Source organism: Mycteria americana, chromosome 2 (genome assembly GCF_035582795.1).
Source record: "Mycteria americana isolate JAX WOST 10 ecotype Jacksonville Zoo and Gardens chromosome 2, USCA_MyAme_1.0, whole genome shotgun sequence".
Taxonomy (NCBI): domain Eukaryota; kingdom Metazoa; phylum Chordata; class Aves; order Ciconiiformes; family Ciconiidae; genus Mycteria; species Mycteria americana.
In genome coordinates, this window is record NC_134366.1 from 126,115,298 (window position 1) to 126,132,602 (window position 17,305).

The following is a 17,305-nucleotide window of genomic DNA, read 5'->3' on the forward strand; positions in this document are numbered from 1 at the left end:
TTAGCTCAATAAAAAACTAATACCATCATAAAACTCTTACATACTCTATCATGTGATTGTGATTTAAAGAACAAGTGGCAGATGCAAGGTTTTAAAAGGAGTCTTGTGGCATAACCTCTGGAGAATTATAGTCAGATACCAATGATAGACCAATAGTTATTGCTTTTAGATGAAAGAGCTTTGATAATTTCCCTAGATGCTGCTTACACTATGTAAATGTACTGTGCATCTGCCAGGAAACCTACTCTCTGCTACCCCAAATTTCCCTGCCAATGAGAATGAAAATTGTTTGACCATCAGTGCTGAGAGGGACAGACCACTTTCAATATCCATTAGAGACAATATACCAGACCTCTAGAGGCACTATATTTTCACAGACTTATCTTTTGAGAATACTCACACTCTCTGAATATTGTTTATTTCAGCACCTACTTTTACGCATCCTGAATAACTGCATATCACTTCTGTGCCATGGAAGTAGTCCCAGGACTACAGTCAACCCATGTTCTTTCCCTTCCATTGCCGCTCAGTCACTGAGTAAATTACATTACAGTGTGAACTTTTCTTCTTATAGATACATTCATTTATTTGATATGTCTTGGCACAATAATCATCTTCAAAATCAAAAACAAGGAATATGCTATTGCATGATTCACTGGCTAACAGATGCACTATCCACACCTACATCATACACGTTACTTCTCCAAATATGCCAAATAATGTTAGATTTCCTGGCCCTCTTCCTATTTCAAAGACAAGACATAGTTGAGACTCTTAATTCTTCTTAAAAAATAAAACACAAAGTTCTTAAGAAGTAAAATATAGGCTCTTGTCATGAGCATTAGCAATAGTATTGAATCACTATTTATATGAGAAATAGAATCTGAAAGCAAAGAAGGTGACTGAACAAAACATGACATTTTAATTTCCTTCTTGAGCTTCAATGCTTGCCTTTATGAGATTCATTTTCTTAGTAGGAGCACAAAACTTTAACTTCAGAAGCTTTTTTTTTTAATAGTATGTTCTTACATTCTGCTATTTAAAAATGCACCCATTTTTTCAGTCACTTTGGAGGTCTAGAACTCTTTTTTCTACAAAACCACTTTGGAATACACAGAAAATTGAATTGGTGCACACAACTACTGTGCTTTAGTACCACCCTGACCTTGTCTGAGTAGCTAGAAGCATGAGACATCCCTGAAAAGACGTTGTTTAGATGATTAATCTTTTGTTATCTACAGGCAGTTACAGCTTAGGAAGGACAACTTGGAGTCCTCATTGACAGTTCTCCAAAACACTATCTCAATGTTCAATGGCAGCCAAAATAGACAAGCAAATGTTGGACAGCATCAGGAAGATGACTGAGAGCAAGAGAGAAAGCATCTTCTACATCTTGAGTACTGTGTGCTGTTCCGGTGCCTGTATTTCAAGAAGGCTATAACAGAGGTAGTGAATGCACAGAGAAAAGTAGATAAAATGGCTAAAGGGATGGAATACACACCCATGAGGAAGAGCTAAAATGCTGGGAATCATCAGTTTGGAGGGCAAGGATGTCATCAAAGTGTACAAAATCATGAAGGTAGTGTATGAGAAGAATACAGAATTATTGCTCACAGAATCCTGCTATAATAGCACGTAGTCACTGATACTAGTAGGAGTTTGTCTTAAGTAATAACTGTCTTATTATCCTACATTTTCTAAAGCTTTTTCTCTGCATTCTTTTATCCTTGGAAGGTGTGATCTTGGGGAAAAAAACCTCAAAATATCTGAGGACAAAATAAGATGTTATTAGAAGTCTTTCAAATTAAAAGAAATAATTCTCCCAATACTTTAGCGATAGGGAGGAGTGTGAAAACTACAGAACTTTAAGAACATCTAAGACTCAGAGATAATTGAGGACAGAAATGACACACATGTAGTTGATTCTACCTCAGGACAAAGGGACAAGCTGAATGATCTCCTGAGACTTCATCCAGTATGAGTCTATGGATGAGTATATGAAAATTAAGGGTAACCTAAGCCTATCAAGGTATTATGATTAATTTTCACTAACAAGTAGGACCTTATTGTGCCTAGTTTAATATCTAGCCAAATCTGAAGATTCACCTAAAGTAACCAGGTAGCTGTTTTCTGCTGGTCCAGCAGAGGGAGGTTTGAATTCTTTCCATTTATTCTTCAAAGAGCTAGTGAAACTGCCAAGGCCATAAGGTGTATATTATGACATTAAAATGGCAGTACTTATCGAGTTGTTGCTATAAATGTGACAAAATCAGCTATAGTATTTCCTAACAACAGTTAAAGAAAGAAAAACTAAAATTACATGGAACTTAATGGTTTGACACTCTTCAATTCTATATATATGTGAATACAAAACAAAAGCTTTTCTTCTGTTTTTTTGAAAGAATCTTTTTTCTGCATGAGAAAATGCATCCTGTACATCTGGCAGGCAGACCTCAAGTTCCTCTATGAAAGCCGAAATAATTTGTTGAATATATTTGACTCTTAACATCTTTAGCAGTATATTTCATGGATTCCTTTCAAATATTTCAGCCATGCATGTCTTGTTTGAATTTGCTGTGGAATGGCAGTGCCTGTTTTATCTTCTCTTCAAAAATCCGTCTGATTACTGGCAGATTCAGGAATGTGCAGAGACAGAGAACATTATTCCATGGAATGGCAATGCAGTCACTACAAATTGTCCTCTTGTTCTAAGTATGTGACAACATGAAAAAATAAGAGTTTTCTTTCATATGATAAATACCATTAAATTGCATATTTGGATATTGGTTTACTGCTGACATTTGTAATAATAAGCAATCAGCTACACAATAGAAAAAATGCAAAATCAGATTTTCTAAACCAAATACACTCAATCTATATTTTCTAGGTTGCTTTAATGGATATAAATAGATGTCTATATGTCTATATTGGATACTTTCAGGGCTTGCTCAGACAATAGAGTGCATAGGAAGAGTTTTAGCAAGTTGAGAAATAGGTAGAAAAGGTACAGATTTTTCACAGCCTACAAAAACTTGCTCCAATTTTGCAAGCATGTCAATAGCCCTACTGAAATCACACAAGACTACTCACACATGTAAAGCTACTTGCAAGTGTAAACATTTGTTCAGAGAGACAGGGAATAGCTCTAGGTAAGTATTCTTCATGTAAACAAGCATGATAAGAATTGCCTGGGTTAGGAATCTTCTGTAAATAGCAGAGAGACTTAGGATGCCTCTGTTGCCAATATCAGTAAACCTCCTTTAGCCTTTTCAGTGCTGAAGGATCTATGTAAAGACAATATTGTGATTGCTCTTTTAACATAATATAGAAGAAACTGCTCATTTCATCAAATCAGAACTTTGACACTACTTTTTTTCTTTTCTTTTTTTTTTCTTTTTCATTTTTTTAGTCCAGACAAGCTCAAGACTGGAACATAGCTATGGGAGGAAAGCGGTTTGGACTTTGCCTTTAGTAACCTAATGAAGATAAGATTCTAGTTGACAGCATAACGTTGATGTTTCCAGAAATCACCTTTTCATGCCAAAATATATTGCAGTGCAGTGGTAGTCTAACCCTGCCTCTTAGCCTTTTCTTGTTTTTTAAGCTTTCTGACACATGTAGCAACATTTGCAAGTTCATGAACAATTTTCTCTATGCCATCCTTTCACTTTGCAAATTCAGTCAAGAATCACACGGTAGGACAAAATGTTGCGCTGTGTAGTAAAACTGGTTTTTTCGCCACTGGGAAAGAAGGAATGTGCGTCTGTCTAGGTTATTCTGCATTATTTTTATCAGCACATATCAAAGGGCTGTTATCAAACCTGAATATCTTTCCTTCACCATCATTCATATCAATGAGGAAGAAAACATGGGGTTTGAAACTGTCAGATCTCATAAACTAGTTAGCTCTCTGGAGAGCCACATGGAATAATTCCAAGACCAAATATGCCTCTTTTTAATTAGGTTAGGCCCTAGATATTATATTTCTATCATATTCTGTCAGAATGCTGGCTTCTGTGCCCGAATTTCTTTGTCACAAAAAAAATATACCTTTGTGTAGCCAGAATTGTCAGTGGGGACTGCTTTATCTGCAAGATGAGAGATGGCCTTACCTAGTCCCCTGGAGAATGAATAATGTACTCTCCAAGAGGCCATTTGCTCTTCCAAGAAGGCTCCCTAATTTGAATGAGATGTTTTTGTCTCTAAGATTTTCTGGATATAGAGAATCTGAAAGAAAAAAAAGGTGATTCTGGGAAGAGTGTGATGTGCTTTCCTTTTGTATATTTCAAAGGCAAGAATGCTAAGAAAATATTACAAATGAATACTTTCTTCAGTGACTTACTCTAGTTATATACCTCTGCAACAGAAGTGGGGATAGTTATGAAAGAAACAGGCCTTAATGATCCTTCAGGGTCTTGCTAAGTATTTTTGAAAGATAGTAATGCTGCTGTACAAAAGAATATGAGAAAGGTCCAGCTAGGTCCTGTCACTCTGACCCATGATCCTGTTCCCAAGAGGAAGTACCTAAGGCAGAGAAAAGGCAGGCTAAGTCTACATGATACTTTCCCCTCATGCTCTCCCAGTCTCCAAAAATTTCAGCTTAGGTATTTTTCTGTGTCAGGTATGTTAGTATTTGGTAATTCTCAATAGATTCTCTGTCATGTGTTTATCCAGTTTCCTCTTGGAGCCACACAAATTTTTAGCATCCATAGCATCCTTTGGTGTAGAGTTCCAGAAATCTGCTATCTGTTCAGTGCATATTTCAGTGTTCATAATGGAATACACAGATGCAGTATTAACTGCATCTCAGAATGTCTAAACTAAGAAGGGGAAATAAAAGAGTTTTTCTAACATCTTTAAAAATTTCTAAATTAGCAACAGATGCATAGTGGATGTAGCATCCTGTTTAAGGAATTTCATTTTGCCTGTCTTGCAATCAAAAAAGTCGGTAAATGCTTCTGCAACTTCAGAGCTGAACTTATAATCTTTAGCAAAAAAGTAGTACCTTCTTCACTAATCTTCCACTGGTACCAGATTACTCCTTTTGAAAGCCTTAAGGCATATAGATTAAGCAGCATTACTTGAGTCAAAGCTTTACTTGAGTCAAATCCCTTACTTTTTATTAGTTATTTGTGTAAAAATGTACAGTCATTGCAGAAAGTTCTGTGTCATTAAAAGCAACCAGTTGGGCACAGAGAGATTGATTAAGACTCAAGCTTCACAGTAAAACTGGACTAAGTCAACTAAGCACAAAAGTAAGAAAAGATTTGCAGTCACCCTGAATATCTCCATTTAGCATCATATGTAAAGCTGATACTGAAGGAATCTCATAAATTCATGCTGTAGAGCCTGTGGCATATCAACATGCTAGGTAGATTTTTTTTTTATGCATATATGTGTGTGTATGTGATTAAGTAATAGCTGTCAGCAAGAGTTTGGCAGGAACAGGCAAGTTAGTTGTTGAATAATGACTCACAGATAACTAGGTACTCTTAGAGATCTTCTGGTTGTATTTATAGGTTTGTAAGATTTTTGGCCCAAAGACACCATTAGGGCCTCTTGAGCAATGGAGGCCATAGAACTGCTCCAAGTAAGTCTCACAGAAAAGAAAGTAAATAATGTCTGAAAGGAAACACTCTTTCTCAGAAAATACTGTCTTCAGTTTAAAAGCTCACATTACAGAGAATCCACACAAATCTTTGTAAAATATTTCAAGCATTACCATGTTTCCAATCAAACCAACACTTTTTTCCAATCCTAAATTTTTTTTTAGCATCTACTTCTAATTTTTGTCTTGTTATTTCTTTGTCTGCTAAATGACAGAACCTTTCACACTCACATATTGTCTTGACTTAAGACTGGGAGTGCGGGAAAGTAAACGCTCCTTTGGTTTAAAAGACAAAGGATCTTTCTAAACAAATATCCACTGTTAGGTATTATGTAGAAAGGCATTAGAAACTGTAAACATGGCACGTTTGTGATTGTGATTATAATGTGTAGAAGTGAGAAGGAGAAATGTTCATTTATCTCCTTACTAAGTACTTGCTTTATGTATCTTATCATGCAGTAAAACATAACGCAGCCTACTTCACCGTGGTACACTGCCTGGCACTCATTCTGCTCCCAGGTAGAGGAAGCTCCTCTGGGAACAAGAACCTCCTCCCCTAACTACAGGGTGATGAGTTCTAATCAAACTCAGCTTCAGAAATTATTTTTTCACAACCCGAAGTAGATAGGGGTAGGGCTTGCTCATCTGCATTATCTCTGCATTGAAGATTGCAGACAAGAGCATAAAAATCAGCTGTAAAAGTAAAAAACCTTGATCACTCTTGGAGAAAGGTTAACATATAAAAATTTCATTAAGATTGATTTTGGACTTTGCTGCTCTTTGAGTTAATTAATTAAAAGCAGAAACAGCTGAAAGATACATATTAATATTAATATCCTATCAGAAAGAACTTCTTTCAGTCAACAGAAGAGGATGAACCAGGGAGACCTTTCCTAAAATATATGACTTGGCCTTCAGGCCCTTTCACAGCACTTCTTTTAACACTGCTAGCTGAGAAAAGGAGTGCCTTTCAGGCTCTCCTGCTAGAGGATCAGCAGCCTTCACATGCTATTACTTCATGCCCTGTTTTTGCAATGATCCTCTTGTCCATTAAGAATGCTCTGCAGTATTGAACCCAGACCGGCTACAAAGTGATAATGGCCTCAACTTTGAGTGACATGAAAATAGATGACTTCTAGTATCAGTGCATCATAATGAATACATGTGTGTTCGAAATTACCCCCATCATATTTCACGTCTGATTATATACATTGAAATTGGAACAGGCTCAGGACAGCAATGTTTATGTAATCAAACTCAGTGAACAGGGATACAATGCAGAATTGAATGCAGGCAATGTTGGCAGGCAACCTCAAGCCTCACCTATCTTTCTATGTTCTTCGTCTTTAGGGAAATATGAGATTGGATGTCTTTCATTCACTGTTGAGAGTATTTATTTCCACAGCTGATGAAGAACTGTGGTTTTCATGGCTAAGACAATCTGAATCACAACATTCTTTTGTGTATCAATATCAAAGACTACAGAATATTTTTTCTCCTAAAAATTCCCCTTGTTTCAATAGTACTAAGGTCTGTATGTATCTGGACAAGAAATAAAGGGAATTTGAATCCAAAATTATTTTTTCAGTAGATTATTTAATTCACAATTTAAGATAAATTAAATTTGATTTGACTGTAACTGTAATTTCAAATCTACTTATATTTATGCCATAGTTGTAGCTCTTAGGTTCACAGCAAGAGTCCTACAGTAAATCAGAGAAAAAGAGACACAAGTGTTTTATGGATTTATGTTGCTTTCCTTATGCTAACATTACATTTTGTTTTTTAGCAATAAACGTTATATTCTTTCAGCAAGGAAAGCGTATCCAAGGAAGACTGAGAGGTTCAGCTTGAGGCATTTTCAAAGTATGCTTCCCTCATGAGAGATTTGAGGGAACAAGAAGGAGATAAACGAAACGTCATGAGGACCTGCAAAACACACAGATCTGCGGGGAAAGCAGCTTAAGCTACAGCACACTCTCTCAAAGCCTCATGTGTGGTAGCTCTTCTCCTAACATCGCAGCATCCTCTGCCCAAAGGAGTGCAGGGGTGGCCACATGTCCTACTGCCACTCCTCCACAGGAGTCTGGGGAGCATACATGAATGTCATCGCAGCTAAAGAGGGTAATTATCCTATAGCATCAGTGGGATAGAAAAATGTCTAACCAAAGTGCAGGCCATTGCGAGAAGTAAGCACTTGCTGCACAGAGCTGAGGGACTGCCACAGGAGGGGGCTGCAGCGCGGGGGCCCTCTGTGCACCTCCTGCTCCCTCTGCTTTGCTCAAAAGTCTTTGCCCTTGTTCATCGCTCTGCTGCTTTCCCTGTCTTGCTGCTCAGTGAAGAACAAAGCTGTAGATTATTAGCATGTATTAGCCTCAGTGTGTTTTTTTATGCCTTCTTAAAATATGATTTTGTGTGAGGAATGGTGTTTGTTTCATCTAAAGCACACGATTTTAAACTTCTGGCACATACATGTATTTGAATTAATCCTTTCTCAGCTGGATGAGGAAATGCTGTTTGATGCTTCATAAACATATTCAGTACAAGCCATTGCTCAAAGGAAAAGTTATTTCCTTGTCAGGCTTTTGTATGTGTCCCAAGAGGTCATAGTTATTCTGTGTATGTGTGTGTGTGCGCATGTATGTGCACGCGTTTAACCACTTAAAAAAAAAAAAGGCAGCCTAGTGCTGGTGTTTTTGTCATAATATCAGCCTTACTGCTAGCCTTTGGAATGACACTGGTGCTTTTCGAACACAGTTTATTTTGAGCACCAAGCTGCATGGACAAATATCTGAGCTAAAAATCTTCTTAGCCATATGTAGTGGCCATAAACAGTCCTTTGCTCTCAGCCTCTACAGGTTCATTCTTCCTTGTACGAACTATGATTTAATCCTCTCTTCTCTTGTCAGATTACTGGTGTTTTCTCACCCTTTCTGACTCACAAGGTCTATCAGGTCACCTTTTGAAACAATGATGAATCTTTTTATGTAACAACCCACCTCCCTTTAAAAATCACATCTGCAGCCTGATGCTAGGTGGCACTCTGCTGGTTTTATGACTTCCACAAAGGATTCTGCTGTCATGGCAATTTTAAACTGATATAACTATACTGACATGAATGGAGTTGCTCCTGGTTTATGCTTGAGTAAGTAACAGACATAGACCCAATTTATTTAAAAGACATGTAAAACAGAGAACAGCTTATGCTAGAGTCTTTACGAAATGCTGGTGTGAGTGGTCAAACTGGGATTGTTTCATTAGTCTGTGACAATAATTTTAGACCACTGTAACTAACTTCACTGTGAAGATAGCTCATTCCATAGAAGTGACTTGATGAACTGAAGAATCAAAACTCAAGTCTATAATTCAGATTTAGTAAGTGTACTGAGGAGTCTAACAAGAGCAGATCCACGAATAGTGTTAATTAGTATAACTGTATTAAAAACAGTGGAAGTTTTTCAGTTAAACTAGGTAAGACAGAGATTCCATAAAAGAGTTTTCTATTTTCTATCAGACCCATATGAGCACTCAAAGTATACAGAAGGTTTCTTTTTAAAATTCAATACGGTAAAGGTTTTTGGTATCAGGAAAAATGTCATTGCAATTCGCACAGACAGAATTTCTGCAGAGCTTTCTTGTAGAGACTACCTCTAGTTAGTGCAAAATACAAACTGGTTTGCTCATCCAGAACTCAGAAGTGTAGAAATGTTCAATAATGAAAAACAGTGTTGTTTGTTTTTTGGGTTTTTTTTAATGTTAACTAAATATTGTGATGCTTGATACAAAGATTGGTTTTGATTCAGGCTTACTAAGGGAAAAGAAAATCCCTCCCAAATGAGAGACAAATGAGGGGAAATGAAAGAGTAGCAAAACAAACTCAATTTTCTTCTGTGAACTGATACAGAGATAGAATTAGAGATAACCACAGCAACAGTGAAAACTTATCAGAACTTTTCCTTGCATTCTCTGTAACTCTGTATGAAAATCCCCAGACCGCATTAAGGTTTCAAATCAGACAATGCCCGTGAAGGTTAGAGATTTCTGGGAAAATATCCCTGTACGGTGGAGTGGCATTAAGAAGTGATCTAACAAAGACAAGCTGATGCTGCATGTTCCAATTACCAAGAGCTGTTATCAGGACTTTTTGCAAAGCTCTTAGATTTCTTGATAAATAAGAGAGACACAGTCTTATGTGTTATTGTTATGGTTAATGACATTGATTTCTTGGCGTGACAGCCAGAGAGATACAAAGATAGACTGAACTATATGCAATGTTTGCTTTTTATAGTGCTAGCATTTTGAACTATTCCAGTTTTTTTATAGACAGAATCAAATGAAACAGCTTCTGAATTATCCCTCTCTTTTAACCAAAGTGTAGTTTCAAAAAAAGATGGGCAGTTCTGCTTGGAAGAGTTAGTGTGGTTAAAGGAAAATTTCTTTACTGCTTGGACATTTAAGTCTGTTTTGCTTGTTCAAACCAGAATGATACTCTGGTATGAAAATTTCTTCAACTGTCAAGAAAAAGTCAGAGGATTTCTGCCTACTGCCCAAATAAAGAATATTCTTTGTGGCTGGAATCAGTGATGTTTTGGTTAGTTTAAAGGACCTGATCTAATCTCAGTGCTGGTCAGGACAGCTTTGAATGCACTGACTTCAATATGCCAGCCAGAAGTGACATCTGACAGTTGATGGCAGTTAAATAAAACATTGAAAACCTTACCAGAAAACGAATGTCAGTGTAAAGCTTTTCTACTTCACCAGTGGAATTTGCTTTTTCTTTAGCTGTTCCTTTTTCTTCTACTTGCTTTGTTTCTGTCTATGTGTTAAGTGCCCTGAATGCTGCTTGGACTTGTTCAGCTATGTGATTGTTAACTGTCTTTTGACTTCTGAAGAAAGGATATTAAGATGGGCAGTATAGAAATAAATAAAATAGGACTCTAGACAGCTACATCCAAAAATCCTCTTATGGATTATGGATTCTTATTTCCTAAACACAATAGCTGAGTTTCTATACTGTATGCTTCTAAAAAAAAACCACTTCACAACCTTGTGGAACAAAAGTGAGCTAGGCTGATGTTAAGGGTGTCTTATTATTTTCTCTGGGTTAGATATTGGTCCTGCTAGTATTTCAAAAAGCCTCAGGAGACAAGTAGCCTTTCTGTCTGTCTGGTGTGATGTAGCACTGCGGGGACTCTCCGTCGCCGCACATAACCTGGCCTTGGCTTCACTCAGGTTGTTCTTACCCATACCAGGTTGCTAACATCAGGTTTACAAAAGGTTTTCTTTGCTTTAGTTTCTGAGCTAAAATTAACCTGTCCAAAACAAACTGGAGCATTAGAGAACACGTAGACCATATAGACCTGCCTGACAAAAACCAAGGAAAACATGGGGTAAAAATTCTACTAAATTTTTTAAAAGAGGACTGTTTGTTAATACAGTTGTATTAATATTATCTTTATCTCCTCTGTTCTCAATCTATTTAGGGTCTAGAGACCTTCAAGAGTTTCTTGATCCTTTTTTTTGGCACAGTCCTTCTGCACATCCTGATTCGAGTCAGCAAAACCAAACTTTTGGCCCACCCAAGAGATAAAACCTTAAACAAATAAATAGACTCTATAATATACTTGAAGGAAGCAGGTGCAGTCAAACTGCAGAAAAGTAGCTTACAGTGATGAGGGTTTTCCAGCAACATTATAAAATTTCAGCTGAAATAAATAAATATGGGAACTGTCAGTCTGAGAACCCCAGTTTATTCTACCTGTCAGTGTGGAGAACAAACGAGACAGAGAAAGAACTCTAACAAATGAAAAAGTTAGACCATAAATGGCAAAACCTTCCCCCAACTTGCAACTTGAAATGAAAGCCATTACCTGTGAAATATATATACAGCATGTACCAGTCATGCAAAAAGAGTAGGAAGGCAGCTAATTAAAGTTGCTGGGATACCTTTTGACTAAATAACTGTCAACATTAAACACTGACAATTTTAAATTAGGAGAAGTAAAAAATCATTAAATTAAAAAAAAGTTATTAAGCTGCATATCTGGTCGTATGTGTTCAAAAACCCAGTTTTATCCCAGAACCACTGAAACTGATGAATCAAGTTCAGCATGAAAGCTATGATACTTCTTTGATTGCCTATAAAAGAGTTCATCAGAACCAGAAGACTGTGATTTTTTTATTAGTTACATGGTGTTCTACAGATAATTGACTAACTGAACATCTGTCATTATTGCATCAACCAGTAGGGACAAACATGTAAAACCAGTTTAAAATAGTTCCCATAGCTGCACACAGCTATGTCAGAATTAGTGCTTTTATGCATACTCATTTAGCTACTTGCTTTCTCTCCAAAACAGAAATGCTGGAAGTTTGCAAAACCTAGAATAAAGAATTTTCCCTTCTCATTTTTCATGGTTAATTTCATTTGGGCAGAAATGTTAACTATCTGCCTAAAAATTATTAAGCCTTATTCCCCAGCAAGTTTTTGGTTGATAATACACTACTTCATCAATGCAGCTGTAAACTCAGTTTAATGGATCCTTTAAACATCCGACGTATACAGACACTTTATACTGTGAAAGTAATGCAAACCAGCAAAATATAACAGTTTTTCTGCACCACCATTGACTTTAACAAAGATCTGCTGATTTACACCTTCTGAACATTTGGCAAATCTGCCCATGTTTACAGAAACATACCACTAGGAACCCTGACCATGAAGATCCTACCTTAAAGAAAGTAAAACCTTGACAAGGAGATATCATTATTATTATGTATTGCTGAAAGCTAAATATAGTCAAACTTCTTTCCCATTACAGTTTCTTTCCCAAACACTTTCCCAAACACTTTTCCAAACAGTTTCTCTGTTTTTAATTTTTTGATTTCAAACACTATTGACAATGAATGCAAGAAGTAGCAGTGCTCAGTTTATTTAACCTCACATTCCTTTTACAATTATGTTTCCATTAGTAGTGGCTCTTCTGTTTGCTGCCACAGGCAAGCTATTTATTTTACAGTACTTGTGCATTTCGTTATTTTATGTGAAATTAAAACCAAAAACATGAACTCTGGATGCTCTGATTCATCCTCAGAATGATTTTCTTGACTCTTTTGCTGCCAATTGTTTTGTAACATTCTCATGGTTTAGCCCCAGCCAGCAACTGAGCACCACGCAGCTGCTCACTCACTCCCCCCCGGTGGAATGGGGGAGAGAATCGGAAAAGCAAAAGTGAGACAACTTGTGGGTTGAGATAAAGACAGTTTAATAGGGAAAGCAAAAGTTGTGCAGGCAAGCAAAGCGAAGCAAGGAATTCATTCACTCCTTCCCATGGGCAGGCAGGTGTTCAGCCATCTCCAGGAAAGCAGGGCTCCATCACACATAACGGTGACTTGGGAAGACAAACGCCATCACTCCGAATGTCCCCCCCTTCCTTCTTCTTCCCCAGCTTTATATACTGAGCATGACGTCATATGGTATGGAATAGCCCTTTGGTCAGTTTGGATCAACTATCCTGGCTGTGCCCCCTCCCAGCTTCTTGTGCACCTGGCAGAGCATGGGAAGCTGAAAAGTCCTTGACTAGTGCAGCAACAATTAAAACATCTCTGTATTATCAATGCTGTTTTCAGCACAAATCCAAAACATAGCTCCACAACCAGCCACTATAAAGAAAATTAACGCTATCCCAGCGGAAACCAGGACAAACATTTATTATTAATTTTATTTATTATTTTTATTATTCACTTTTCTACTACATGTGATGTCCTGTGCAGTCCTACTTAAACAAGTAAACAAACAAATCTCAAAAGTCTTTTCTTCTATTTCTTCCACTGGACCTCTTCTACAATCTCAGAATTGCTTCTTCCCTGTATAACTAACTTGCATAAGCAAAAAGTCACAGAAATGGCAAGCTGTGCCAGTAGCTAGATTTCCAGTCAAATCATCTGAAAGCTGCTGAGTTCATCCCCAAAAACCTGATGACTCAGAAATGAAGCCTTTACTTCAAACAATGTTCTTCAAGAAGCTTTTCCATATTAGATCCTGAAAGAATTTAAGTTAAGATGTCTCACACTCTTAACTGCTTGAAAAGAGTCTTCTAGGGCTTTTTTTTACTGCTTGAGGAGAGATATTTTGAGCTTTTCAGTAGAACAGGGGCTGGGAAGAGGTTTGTTTCCCTCACACACTGCATAAACACACACCCAGAAATTTTCATTCCTGAGTTTGTCACACTTCAGATTTTAAAATGCCAATAAGGATAATGCTACAAGTGTTTCTTGTCTTATATTGCCAGTGATACCTACTTTGGATTTTGGAATAATAAGGAATATGCAGCATCTGGTCTTTAGATCATGAATGCACAATTACTCAAAATCTCAAAATAAAGAATAACAGCACAGGCTGGGAAGCATAATCTGTAATCTGAATGTTTTCCTTAAAGAAGATGATATTATTAAGGGCTAATTATGGCACATCTGTTCATATTGTATAGTACTAGCCTCAATAGGAAGTCAGAAGAAAATCATACAAGTTGTACTGGAATTACGTGTTACCTATTCTGAGTGAGGTGGCAGAATCTGGTCCCTATATTTTTAACATATTTGTCTCATTAAGTGTTAGCATTTATCCAGCTACCTTGCTTATTAGCTAAACTAAGGGGAATACATACATTCAGCTGTGACCTACTCCAGCTGTTTTAAACTGAGATTTATAGCTTGGACACACCAATTATTCCATTTTATTTTTTCCTCAATAGAAATTCTACTGTTTTATAAATTATTATAAATACTACTGAAAATCCATCTGGGCAGAACTATTTTATAATTCAAACACTCTGCATGGCAGGTGTGATATTTAATAGACTTTCTCGGATTCTATCATAATGGCCTACAGTTTTCCTCTGAATCTGAAAAAGAATAAAAACACATTTTCAGATTCTAAGAGACATCTTTTATTGTTGTTATAAATACCATGTTGTCTTGGTATTAAGAAAATGGTGCCCAGCATCAAAGTGCCTCGAAATGTTTGATCTCCTAAATAAATCAATGAGTCTTTTCTATTTGTCACCACATAAATATCATGCCAGACCCTCTTTTCACATACATAGCTCTAGCTACTAATGTACCTAATATTTATTTTATATTATACCATGCAAAGTAAAAAGTATATGAAGCCCTCACACTGAGGCTTTCTTCCTGTAAGAAGAAATGTGATGTATAGCACGTGGAGTTAAAAGAAATAAGCATATTCAAGTCTACATTTCAGAAGTTTATTCAGAAGTTTCAGTTTATTAATACTACTTCACACTGAGATAAAAGGCTTATTCAGATGGGTAGGGACAAATTAGTAAGGAGATGGGTTTCTAGCATATAAACTACTAGTTGCATTTTTAAAAAATAATTTAACTCAGTAGCATACAGAGAGAACATAAACAATCAGTCCAAACCACAAAAAAAAAAAAATCATCTGAACAGAGAGGCTCCTGACCTAGTGTAATATGCAGACTGCATGTCATAATATTTACCCTCAAATTTCAAGCCACTCTCATGCTACTTTAACTACCTTTTTGCTCATGATTTGCTCTTTGACGTCACAGACACCTCCTGTCACATACATTAACACAACAGCAAACATAAGAAGAAGAAGGAGTGTGTTCAGTGAGGTCAAAGTCAAAAAGCAGGTTCTGAGATGTGTGCAAGATAGGGAAGTATCAGTGAACGCGTTGATAGTGGAAATACCTGAAATTATTGTTAAGCAGCTAAACTTGAGACTTTATTTTTGTGCATTGAAAACAAGGCAGGTTGCAAGCATAACTGCTTCATAACCAAAGTTACCCGCTTCCCTGGATTTTAATAGCACTTAATTCTTCTTCCAGGACATCAGTACAAGATAGGATTCTAAAAATGTCTTATCCTGTTGCATAATAGACCACTTGGAGCCACTATGGTCTATATGAGGTCAATAATACCCATTCTGAAGATCAGCAAATAAATATTTATAAATGATAAAGAAACATTGCTCCTTGGAGTCTATCAATAATTCATATTTTAGAAGGCCTTAAATACATGATAAACCATAATGCTTCCAATGGAACAGTCAACTCTCATAAATTTCTAGGAGGAATTATTTTTTTATTTCATGTAAACCTCCATTACAATTCTATAGCAGAGGAACCATGCATTAAAATAGCTCTGTAAAAGTGATACTATATATATGCATGGTTAAGACTAATACTCTTTGTGGCCAGGGATAAATTGCCATTTCGGGTTAGGAATATGGGTTTCTACTTTTTATGCAGTATTATAGATGTACAAAGTGCTTAGCAATTGCCTTTATTCCTAATAATAATTATTGTTAGTTGCCTTGCAGCTGCATTGAAGAAGTCCCGAGTGCACTAAATACTATACAGAACATTGAAAACCTTAATATACATGCAACAGTTGTGTTGTTTAAACTGAACAACATAAACCCTATGAGCTGCGTGGCATGAAAACTTTAAATGGGCATAAAAATGTTTAGACCAGTCTATCTTAACCCTGTAAGAAAAGAATTATATATGCAAATTTTACCCCTAACTGAAGTAGTTACACCTGTGCAAAGTCTGCTTGTGAACAAGGACTGAGAGGTGGTTCCCACGCTGCTTACAATTTTGCCAGGTAAGACAAACATAAGGTAAAACCAAGAAAATGAGAGACTCATGAGGAGGTGAAATGACTTGCACATATTAACACAGCAGGTTAATAATGACTGCAATGAATCATTAATAACCAGGAAAAATATGTGAAATCCTTACTGCCATGTATGCGTGATCCCACTCTTACACTTTTCACTTAACAACATGGACTGAATTAATGAGTTTCGGCCTTTAACTCTGCGTTTACCTTCTGTGTCTAAATTATCAATTTAACCTGACTTAGCAAAGCATGATACTGTGATACTTCCTCTGCAACTCTAACCAGTGTCACTAGAGAATAATTCAGGTAAAGAGACCTCCTCATAAAGTAGATCAGGGCATCAGCAGCATTGAATCATAACCAGAGGGAAAAAAGAAAATTTTTATTATCAGGCACTGCCTGAAGTTCATGCCTGCTTCTTTCTCTCTAGAAAGCTTCTAGTAGAATGAGACCTCTCAAGATCTCTCTATATGACAGATGCAGTTGCTATGACATTTTATTTAATTAAAAAAAACCCCAAAAATGTTAAAGCAAAAATCTATACTGTTGCATGTACTCAGTTTGGAAAAGGTTGTTTAACTAAATTCTCCTGATTTACTCCAGTGTCGTGGTTCAACCCCAGCAGGCAACTAAGCCCCACACAGCCGCTCGCTTACTCCCCACAGTGGGATGGGGAAAAGAAATGGAAGAGTACAAGTAAGAAAACTCGTGGGTTGAGATAAAGACAGTTTAATAGGGAAAGCAAAAGCTGCTCATGCAAGCAAAGCAAAACAAGGAATTAATTCACTCCTTCCCATGGGCAGGCAGGTGTTCAGCCATCTCCAGGAAAGCAGGGCTCCATCACGCGTAACGGTGACTTGGGAAGACAAGCGCCATCACTCTGAATGTCGCCCCTTCCTTCTTCTTCCCCAGCTTTATATACTGAGCATGACGTCATATGGTATGGAATAGCCCTTTGGCCAGTTTGGATCAACTATCCTGGCTGTGCCCCCTTTCAACTCCTTGTGCACCTGGCAGAGCATGGGA